The sequence below is a fragment of the Bombina bombina genome, chromosome 2 (genome assembly GCF_027579735.1).
Source record: "Bombina bombina isolate aBomBom1 chromosome 2, aBomBom1.pri, whole genome shotgun sequence".
Lineage (NCBI taxonomy): Eukaryota > Metazoa > Chordata > Amphibia > Anura > Bombinatoridae > Bombina > Bombina bombina.
In genome coordinates, this window is record NC_069500.1 from 658,223,088 (window position 1) to 658,235,322 (window position 12,235).

Below are 12,235 nucleotides of genomic sequence, written 5' to 3' on the forward strand. Positions count from 1 at the left end.
TAAAATAATCACACAAAACAGAATATATAATTAAACTAAGTTAAATGAACAAAAACATTTGCTAAACAGCATTATAAACCTAATAAAATAATCACACAACACAGACTTCACTTGCATTTTTCTGCAAACAGTTCTTTCTATGCATTCCAATCTGTACTGATTTATAGACAGGAAGATCTTGTTCCTTTGAAATCTGCTCGATAGCTCAGGTCTGGTTAAACTGATTAATTTCAGCTTGTTTGGCTTTGCTGCAACAGAAGCAGACAGCTCCACCTACTGCTATTTTAATAAATGCACTGCTTCTCAATGCTTTTCAATAGCAGTCACATGACTGGAAAAAAAGGTTGTTATTCTGAAACGGTGTAAATTGAACTGTTGTAAAACGAGGGCCACCTGTATAGTGAATACTAGTAAACTGCTACTTGTGTCCCAATATTAAAATGGTCCTGTAGTGCAGGGTATAAAAAGTTTATAAACTAATTACCTAAGTGCTCCATTGGAGCTGTAGCGCTGTTCAGAAAATATTAGGGGACAGTAGTGCTAAAAACACTATAATGTCCTAGAATTGGAATTGATATTCAAGTAGAGATGTACTGTGATAGATACTATATCTTGGTTAGAGCTATAAGAGATAATATATAGAGTGATGAAAAACTGAATGTAAACTGAAAAAATTGAGATTGATGAAAAATATATACTATAAAATAATGATAAAAAAACAAAGAGAGAATATGTATATATCACTGTATATGGAGGGGGAAAAGGAAGAAGAAAAAAAGAGACCAATAATTCTTCCCCCTAATCGAAAAGGAAGAACCACCTCTCCCTTCTCTCCCCTCTTCCCCTCTCATATTAATAAAATGAGAAAAAAACATTTTTTTCTTTTCTTATTTGATTGTGAACACTTAACTAAATTTTGTGTAATGTGACTAATATGCCAAGGGAAGGGAAGAAAGAGCTGCTTGAGGGGGGAACAGGGTTGAACCATTCTTAAGTTGGTTTTACCTGATTTTTACAGGAAATTCTAGGCTAGTCAATGAAAAGATCCAAGTCTTGTATCTTATTAATACCTTTTGGAAATTTGGTCTGTAAAGTAAAGATCCAAAAGGCTTCTTTCCTTTGAAGCTTACTTATTCTATCTCCACCTCTGATGTCTTTGCTAATGTATATATATATATATATATATATATATATATATATATATATATATATATATATATATATAAAACTCAACGGTGGTGCAGCACTCTCAGAAACATAAAGGCAGGTATACCTCTGCCCGGGGTGCACTTTAGAATAATACAAGCAATCCAAAATGAAAGGCACTCACCGAGTCTTGAAATGTAGAAAATATTCTTTAATATGGTGATTGACATTTTGGGGTTTCCCCCGTCCTCAAACCAACATATACACAGCAAACAGAACTTACCCAACTAAAATAGACCAGATATCCCCACCAGCAGTGCCGCTAGCATTATACAGGAAGTCCTGGCAACCACGTGGTACAACTCCACGTCATTGGTTGCCATGGTAACCGGGACGCCACCCGGCGATCAGCTGTGAACCAAAAATAATCAAGGAGACATTAAAAACAATGGTCATAGGCAGTGCTACTTGGCTTGAGTGTATACTGGAACACATGATCGCCAAGATGCAGGGCATCTCCGTAAGACAAATAAGTCCAAGTGCACAATCTATTGCAGCCAATCAAAGCATAAGTGGGTGTAAATATCCTCAGGGCAACATACTGAATATAATATAGAATTGTAAGACAAACGCCTCCTAATGTATAATGTTGCAAGAGGACAGATAAAGATACAAAACTTGTATCTAATTCTATCCGTCTTAAAAGCAACAAATACCAAGAGGTGACAATTCCAGGCATATATCGAATATGATACATTTTATGCAATAATCAAACAATATATAAAAGAACATGAAGAATCTTACAATACACAAAGAGATATATCTAGCCATATTGTTACCAAAACAAATGGAGGATATTTTGAAAGATATTTTAAACATTCAAAGAGAGTAGGGCAAAATCAATCAAGACAGATATATTTGATTAAGACAGATATATATTAAGGAACAGATCATGGTCTCTCATCAAGAGGATCAAGGACTTTTATAATGGACTCTTATATCGAGGTAAAAAAAAGAAATGCCAATCAAGGTGGACATTTAGTCCTTGCGGTGCCATGGTGCCCAACTCATATATCCATCTTGCCTCACGCTGAAGTAGCATCTTGGCACAATCACCTCCCCTTGATGGTGGTGGTATGTGGTCAAAGATTATGTATTTCAGGTCAGTGACCTTATGCTTTTCTTGAGCAAAATGCCTGGCCACAGGCTGGTCCGAGGTCCCCCTTTTCAAAGCTGTTCTAATGGCGGACCTGTGATTTGCCATCCTGGTCTGCAAATCGTCCACAGTTTTCCCAACATAGAATAACTGTAATGGAATAGGACTTCTGTTCGAAGCTCAACTGCAGATATTGACTTGTATCACTTCAGTATGTGATTGCACAGAGATGTTGAAGTACAATCAGGATTGTGAGAGTGAATTTATTCTGAGAAACCAATTATGTAGAAGACAGTATGCTACTGAGAGAATGTCTCTGTAAAGGTATCAGTGTCTGAAAAGATTCACTTGTATGATATTATTAATAATTGCAAAGTTTAGCTGAGAGGTAAAGCTAATTCAAATTCCTTGTAAGCAGGAATTAACACACAGCAGGGTTTTATACAAGCTACAGGTGACTGAGGTCAGAGCACAAATATGTTAACTAAGAGATTCAGGACAGAACGAGTGATGTTACTTTTACCCTGAATGCTTCTGTGCTGTTTTCACTGCTGCAGAGAAAAAATGACACGCTGCTGAAAATCAGAGGAATTTGAGGGAGGAGTTCTCCAGATGGCTGAATCGGCTTCTACGGATCTGAGATAACCTTCCAAAGGTCAAATAACATTGCGGTGCAAATATATACAGTGAGATTGTGAAGCAGGAGGTAACGGTTAATTGCAGAGAAAGAGGTTAGAAAGTCACAGTTCAATCAGCTGTCTCCTGGTAGTAGCTGAAATAGCTCAGCGTGGTTGAAACAAACTGAATCCCTTCAATGGAAACAATGTTGCAAGTTTTCCAAAAACAGACTTAGTTAGGAAGTTCACACGTTGTAGATTTAGGCAATAAATCAAGTAGAGGTTTAGTAATAAAGCTCAGTGGTGCTGCTGCTATACTGTTTAGCTAACAAAATACTAAGCACTGATCGTTGTACACACAGCTGATTTATCACCTTGGTAGGCAGGGCTTGATGACTCATGGCAGATAATTAAAGGTACAGAGCAAGCAAGCCAAATCCCTGACATAACCCCCTCCTCAAGCGAGCTGTCCCACAGCTCGAGGCTTAGGTCTTTCAGGATTACGGCGATGAAATAGCGAAATGAGTCTGGGTGCAGTGATGTTAGAAGCTGGTTCCCATGAATCGTCTTCAGGGGGGTAATTTTTCCATCTGATTAGATATTCCAGATTAGATGCACGCCAACGTGAATCCAGTATTGATTCCACTTCGTAATCTTCAGTATCACCACTAGATAAGATAGGTGGAAGAACAGGATCAGTTACCCTAGTGAACAGGTAAGGTTTTACGAGAGAAACGTGGAATGTTGGATGTACCCGTAAGGTTGGGGGTAGTTCCAAAGTGATTGCATTATCATTAATCACTTTAAGGATTGGAAAAGGTCCAATGTAACGATGAGTGAATTTTTTAGACGGTACTTGTAGCCGTAGATTCTTAGTAGAGAGCCAGACCTTATCGCCCACAGAATAACATGGAGGAGTTCTTCTCCTTAGATCATAAAACCGTTTATGGTTGTCTTGTGCTCTTTGGATGTTTTGTTTGATCCTGGAGAAATTGTCGGTTAACTTAATAATGAAATCTTCCAAAGGTGGAGAGTCGCTTGCAAGATCTGAGTTTAGAAAAAATGATGGATGATAACCATAGTTTGCATAAAACGGTGAAGTTTTGATGGAAGAGTTTGCTAAGCTATTGTAGGCATATTCTGCCATGGGTAGAAATTCTAACCACTGATCCTGCTGTTGACTACAAAAACAACGTAAATATTCCTCCAACCACTGATTTACCCTCTCGGTTTGACCGTTGGTCTGAGGGTGGAAAGAGGTGCTGTATCGGTGGTCAATCTTTAATAGCATGCAAAGTTTTGTCCAGAAGCGAGAGGTAAATTGGGTACCTCTATCACTGATGATCCGTTTTGGTGTTCCATGTAATCTTACGACATTGTCTAAGAAAAGTTTGGCAGTCTCTGAGGAAGTAGGCAGTTTTTGAAAGGGAATGAAATGTCCCATTTTGGTGAAGGTATCAACTACAACCAAAATAGTATTATGTCTTTGAGATGATGGTAATTCAACGATAAAATCCATCGAGACTTGTTCCCATGGTCTGTTTGCAATTGGGAGTGGCATGAGGAGGCCGTATGGTCGGTGTCTTTCTGATTTTGCAGTGGTGCATACTATGCAGGATTTTATGTATCTCTGAACCGTTTGTTTCATTTTAGGCCACCAGTAATTCCTTTGTAGGAGTTCTATCGTGCGATTTACCCCTGGATGTCCTGACATTGGGGAATCATGATGGTATTTAAGAAGTAAAGATCTTAGGCTGTACGGTATATATATCTGATTGTTGTGGTAGTAAATACCATCTTTCTCTGTTAAGTGGGTTTGGGGTATCTCTTTGTCATCCAATGTAAATCTTTTTATATCGGTTAGGAGTTTTGAGGTGAATCCAATGAATCGATCAGAGGGTATTATAGGAGTTGACTGGTTCATCTGTGAAGGTTTTGTATATAACCTTGATAAAGCGTCAGCCTTCCCATTTTTGCTAGCGGGACGATAAATTATATGGAAATCGAATCTGGCAAAGAAGAGACACCATCGAACCTGTCTTGCTGATAAGGTTTTGTTGTTCTGCAAGTATTGGAGATTTTTATGATCCGTATATATAGTTATGGGGTATTTTGCTCCTTCCAAAAGATGTCTCCAGTTCTCAAGTGCTCTTCGGATGGCCAGAAGCTCCTTGTCACCAATACTGTAGTTCATTTCAGCTGAAGTCATAATCTTTGAATAGAACGAAACCGGATGGAGGGGTTCAGTAAGGGATTGTCTTTGTGAAAGAACAGCTCCGATGGCGAAATCAGAGGAATCGACTTCAAGTATAAATTGGATATCCGGATTAGGAAAACGTAAAATGGGAGCTGTAGAAAAGCTGAACTTTAGGAAGTTAAAAGCTGAAGAAGCTTCCTTGGTCCAGGAGAAAGGCTTTGAAGCACTGGTGAGTTGTGTAAGGGGTTTAGCTACTTTAGAGAAATCTTTGATAAACTTCCTGTAATAGTTCGAGAAACCAAGGAATCTCTGTAGCTCCTTTTTAGTAGTCGGTTCAGGCCAATCCAAAACAGTCTCTACTTTTTTATGTTGCATACTAATACCAGTTGGAGAGATCTCATACCCCAGAAAGGATATATGGTTACAATGAAATTGACATTTTTCCAATTTTGCGTACAGTTTATGTACTCGTAGTCTGGAGAGGACCCAGCGGACATGCTTCTCATGTTCTTCTAGTGTTTTGGAGTATATAAGGATGTCATCAAGATAGACTACTAAACAGATATCAAGCAAGTCCCGGAAAATGTCATTGACAAAATGTTGGAAGGTGGCAGGGGCATTGCATAGCCCAAATGGCATTACCAGGTATTCAAATAAGCCATATCTCGTCCGAAAAGCAGTGAGCCATTCGTCTCCCTCACGAATACGTACCAGATTGTACGCCCCTCTGAGATCGAGTTTGGTATAAATGGTTGCATCAGACAGTCGTTCTATCATCTCTGGTATCAATGGTAAAGGGTAGCGGTTCTTTATAGTTCTTTTATTGAGCTCCCTATAGTCGATTATGGGACGGAGAGAATCATCTTTGTTCTTCACAAAGAACATACCCGCACCTGCTGGAGAAGTAGATACCCTGATAAAACCTTTTTTCAAATTCTCCTCCAAGTAGGTCTTGAGATGTTCCAATTCAGGTTGGCTGAGAGGGTAAACATGTCCAACGGGAATAGTGGCACCTGGTTGTAACTGGATAGGGCAGTCGTATGGACGATGTGGTGGTAGACAGTCTGCTTCGGTCTTGCTAAAGACATCTTCAAAATCCTTATAAGTTTCTGGTATAGGCAATGAATCTGTAAGAGAGTGAAGTAGAAACTGCTGTGGAAAACAAGTGCTTTGACAATATGCTGAATTAAAACATACCTGTGAGGTAGACCAATTAATAGAAGGTTCATGTTGCTGAAGCCAGGAAATGCCTAGCACAACTGAAAAGTGTGGTGAAGGCAACACATCAAAAGATATATACTCAGTATGGCCTTTTTCTGAAACAACCATAAGTGGTACTGTATGATGTGTGATAGGTCCGTTAGATATGGTAGACCCATCAATAACTCTAATGACCAAGGGTTTTGTTTTCAACACAAGTGGAATTTTATTGGTGGATACAATTTCAGAATCAATGAAGTTCCCGAAAGCTCCTGAGTCAATTATGGCTTCAGTGTGTATCCTTTTGTGATCCCACTGTAATAAGAGAGATAGTTTACAGTAAGTTATTGTTTCTTGAAATAGATGAGTAGAATGAATAAAAGAACACTTACGTTTCTTATTCCTTGAGAGGATGGGACAGTCTGAGACAGTATGGGATGGATCTGCGCAGTACATACACAAACTCTTTGCCTTTCTCCTGAACCGCTCTTCTGCCGTTAAGGGACCTCTAAGTACTCCTATCTCCATAGGTGTAGGTTGACTAGCAGTTGTAGAGGGACTCCGGTTATAGGTAGTAGATCTTGAGAATGATTCAGTATGAGTACGTTCAGATCTCCTTTCTCGGAGTCTTCTATCTATCTGCGTGGCAACTCTCATTAAGGCCTCTAGGGTTGGAGGAAGATCGATTCTGGCTAGTTCGTCCTTCAACGATTCAGCCAAGCCAAGTCGGAACTGATTTCGGAGTGCAATTGGGCTCCATAATGAATCTGTTGCATAGAGTTTAAACTCGGTAATATAGTCCTCTACCGGTCTCTTGCCTTGTTTAAGGTCTCTCATTTTGGCTTCTGATGATAATTGAATGTCCTTATCGAGGTATAACTCATCCATATTATCAAAAAAAATCCCTAAAGAAGATATAATAGGATCCTGATGTTCACAGAGGTTATTAGCCCATCCTCTAGGTTCTCCTCTAAGGAAAGAGATGACCGTAAGAACTTTGATTCTATCTGTGGGGTAACTGCGGGGTTTCAAGTTGAAAAGTAGATGGCAAGCGTTTTTAAATTGCCTATACAATTTTCTATTCCCGGTAAATGGTTCAGGTAATGACACCAGAGGCTCAGGTGGTGTCTCATGAGTAGCCTTTACGGCGATAGAATCTTTTATAATCTCTCTAAGTGATTGGTTCTCCACTTGTAGATCTCTCACTGCCTGAGCAATCTGATCAACTCTCTGTGTCAGGTTGTAGACAAGTTGAGGTATATCCGCTGGCTCCATGGTTGATGGCTTAGTATTATGTAATGGAATAGGACTTCTGTTCGAAGCTCAACTGCAGATATTGACTTGTATCACTTCAGTATGTGATTGCACAGAGATGTTGAAGTACAATCAGGATTGTGAGAGTGAATTTATTCTGAGAAACCAATTATGTAGAAGACAGTATGCTACTGAGAGAATGTCTCTGTAAAGGTATCAGTGTCTGAAAAGATTCACTTGTATGATATTATTAATAATTGCAAAGTTTAGCTGAGAGGTAAAGCTAATTCAAATTCCTTGTAAGCAGGAATTAACACACAGCAGGGTTTTATACAAGCTACAGGTGACTGAGGTCAGAGCACAAATATGTTAACTAAGAGATTCAGGACAGAACGAGTGATGTTACTTTTACCCTGAATGCTTCTGTGCTGTTTTCACTGCTGCAGAGAAAAAATGACACGCTGCTGAAAATCAGAGGAATTTGAGGGAGGAGTTCTCCAGATGGCTGAATCGGCTTCTACGGATCTGAGATAACCTTCCAAAGGTCAAATAACATTGCGGTGCAAATATATACAGTGAGATTGTGAAGCAGGAGGTAACGGTTAATTGCAGAGAAAGAGGTTAGAAAGTCACAGTTCAATCAGCTGTCTCCTGGTAGTAGCTGAAATAGCTCAGCGTGGTTGAAACAAACTGAATCCCTTCAATGGAAACAATGTTGCAAGTTTTCCAAAAACAGACTTAGTTAGGAAGTTCACACGTTGTAGATTTAGGCAATAAATCAAGTAGAGGTTTAGTAATAAAGCTCAGTGGTGCTGCTGCTATACTGTTTAGCTAACAAAATACTAAGCACTGATCGTTGTACACAAAGCTGATTTATCACCTTGGTAGGCAGGGCTTGATGACTCATGGCAGATAATTAAAGGTACAGAGCAAGCAAGCCAAATCCCTGACAATAACCCACATACACAGTGCTGAAGGTAAACTATATATTGGGTGGTGCACATCACTCTTTGTTTGATGTTAAACTGTTTGTTTGAATAATGGTGTCTAATGGTGTCCCCAGTTGAGAGGCCCCCACAGGTTGTGCAGCTTAAGCAGCGATAGTACCCCGGTTTGGCTCTTAGCCAAGTATCTTTGTTGTAACACTTTCTGGGGTCTGTTTGAATTAATTGGTCTCTATGGGACCTAGCCCTATGGTATCCAATTCTTGGGGGAGAGGATCCATGTAAAGGATGGTCCTTATCGATACTTCTCAAGCTGTCATCAATGTTATATTTGTCAATGTCATAAGTAGTGGTGAAGGTCAATCTACAATCTTGTCCATCCTCACTTTTTGGTGATAACAGACTCTGTTGATCGGTCTTAAGTACATCATGCTTTATGTCTTTCAGATGCATATGGTTGTATCCCCTTGACAGGAATTTCTGTTCCATCTCATCAATTTGTTGTTTCATAAGACATTGGTCAGAGTTGTTTCTAACGTTGCGCTTGAATTGCGAGATCGGTAGTGCTTTTTTTTAAAGGATGACAGCTTTGTGCGTGGAGGAGGGAGTTTTTGTCTGTCTCCTTAGTATATAAGGTAGTCTGTAAGTGTCCATTCTTCTTAAAGATCCTCAAATCAAGGAAATCAACTGTATCTAAGCTTGATGTCATCTTGAAATTTAATGGGGGATGTGCCTTATTAATATTCTCAAATCAATTAATTTGATCTTCTTCTTTTCCCTGCCAAAGCAGGAACAGGTCGTCTAAGTACCCTTGTTTTGGTAATAATTTGGTTAGATATATCTCTTTGTGTATTGTAAGATTCGTCATGTTCTTTTACATGTTGTTTGATTATTTCATAAAATGTATCATAAAAGGTATCATATTCGATATATGCCTGGAATTGTCGCCTCTTGGCCAGAATTTGACGATATTGGTATTTGTTGCTTTTAAGATGGATAGAATTAGATACAAGCTTTGTATCTTTATCTGTCCTCTTGCAACATTATACCTTAGGAGGCATTTGTCTTACAATTGTATATTATATTCAGCATGTTGCCCTGAGGATATTTACACCCACTTATGCTTTGATTGGTTGCAATTGCTTGTGCACTTTGTACTTATTTGTCTTACGGAGTGTGGCACTCTGATTCCATCTGCCCTGCATCTTGGCGATCCTGTGTTCCAGTATACACTCAAGCCAAGTAGTACTGCCTTTGACCATTGTTTTTAATGTCTCATTGATTGTTTTTTGTTCACAGCGGATCGCCGGGTGGCGTCCCGGTTACCATGGCAACCAACGACATGCAGTTGTACCACGTGGTTGCCAGGACTTCCGGTATAACGCTAGCGGTGCCGCGGGTGGGGATATCTGGTCTATTTAAGTTGGGTAAGTTATGTTTGATGTGTATATGTTGATTTGAGGACAGGGGAAACCCCGAAACGTTACCTTATTAAAGAATCTTTTCTACATTTCAAAACCCGGTGAGTGCCTTTCATTTTGGTTTGCTTTTATATATATATATATATATATATATATATATATAAAATAGATAGATAGATAGATAGAAATGCACATTAAAAATAATAACAAAGTGCTGCATAGGAATGGATCAATGTCATATACTGTAAGGGAATACATTAAACAGATATTAAAGAATAGCTATGAACATGGCATCAGAATAATATACATAATAGAGCATTGCCTCTTAAGGCTGAAAAATCAGTGTTTAGCTTTTTCTCCTATACAGTATCATTCTGCAGCTCAAATTACTGTTATGTGGTCTATGCACAACAATACATCAATAAAACATAGTAGACACTTATTCACTATTACTGCTGATGGCTCTAATATCTATGTACTGTGTTAACTCAAGTACGGCAACATACAGCAGCTTAGTAGAGGGTCATAAGCTTATGCAAGCAAACACACCATTTTCAGCTAGTTCAGAAACATAAAGGAAACAGGCAAAAAAGATACAAACATATATACTAAGTTACTTAGTCTAGGATATAAAGGATATACCTATCTTAGTTTCACACTAAAACTCCAATCCTAACAGGATATAGGCACATATGAAAGAGGAAACCTCTGTATAGAGACCTCTAGATATAGATGGGCTGGGGTCCAAGTAGTGTCAGCATGACTAGAGGAATAGGTTGTATCCCTGTATATAGATGACAAAGGACACCTAGAAGCCAGATAATATGTCAGTGTATCTACTTGTAGTGTACCTGGATAACACTAATACAGGTCTAGACCTAAGAGCAGACAAAATTAAAAACCTAAACAGATATTATTATGAATGTCAGCTTAGGAGTACAAGTAAGTATAGATCATACCTTACAGACAGCAGTGCCAGTCAAGATGCACATTGAGTCCTCTAGGGGCCATGGTCCCCAAATTAAAGATCCATCTGGACTCTCTCTGAAGTAGCATCCTGGCTCTGTTACCACCTCTCGGAGGTGGAGGGATGTGGTCGATGATGATATATTTCAAATCCTATACTCTGTGTCCTGCTTCCGCGAAGTGCCTGGCCACCGGCTGGTCCGATGTGCCGTTTTCAATGGCTGTCCTTATGGCTGACCGGTGGTTGGTCATCCTTGTTCTAAGGTCATCCACCGTCTTACTTACATAGAACATGCCAGACATGCAATGCAATAAGTAAACTATGTACTTGGTGGTACAGGTGACTCTGTGTTTTATTTGGAATTTCCTGGTGGAATACGGGTGACTGAATTTGTTCCCTGTAGTCAGGCCCCCACAGGTGGTACAGCCAAGGCAGCAGAAGCAACCTGGTTTTATCTTTAACCAGGTAGCACTTGTATAACATTCCCTGGGGTCCGTCTTTTTCAGTTGGTCCCAAAGAGACCTGGCTCTACGATATCCAATCCTAGGTGGCTGCGTGCCCATAAAGGGTAAGTCCCTATCAGTGGTAAGTAGAGGCCAGTTGTTTCTTAAGGTTTCTGCAATCCCCTCCTTGCCCACAGTAAAAGTTGTAGTGAAAGTTAGTCTCTCCTCTTTAGTAGTTTTGTTGATAGTAGAAAACAATTCTTGCTGTGTCTCTCTTTCTATGGATTCTCTGGTCTCTTTTAGGGCTTCTCTTTGATAGCCCCTTTCTCGAAATTTATTTTCCATTTCTTTCATTTGTTTGATTTTCAAGCTCTCGTCCGTATTATTATGGGCAACCCTCTTGAACTGAGAGGTTGGTAACGCCTTCTTAAGGCTGGGAGGATGGCAGCTAGATGCACATAAGATGGAATTTTTATCAGTCGGTTTGCTATATAGCGTGGTGATGTATATGTATGTATGTCTATGTTAAAGCCCTTTGCCTGCCTTTTTTTTCTAACATGAGACCTCATATGTTTGAGCCATTATAACTTTTTGTGCAATATTTTTTTTAAATAATTTTTATTAGATGGTGTTATTATAGGTGTAACTGAACTTTATAATGTAGTTTTGTTCTGTGAAACAGTTAACAAGAGCTCTGAAGTTGCAGTAATCATTCTAGCGTAAATCTCGATTGCTCTCAGGCATTCTTATTTACTTTCAACTTGTGATATGAGCGTAATTTCAATAACCTGGAAATGAACGCACATACGATAGTGCTCCACTAATAATCTGGCCCTATGTGTTTCTACTCCTACTCTCATTCTTATTTCAGCAGTCTGGAGTGGGTTAAT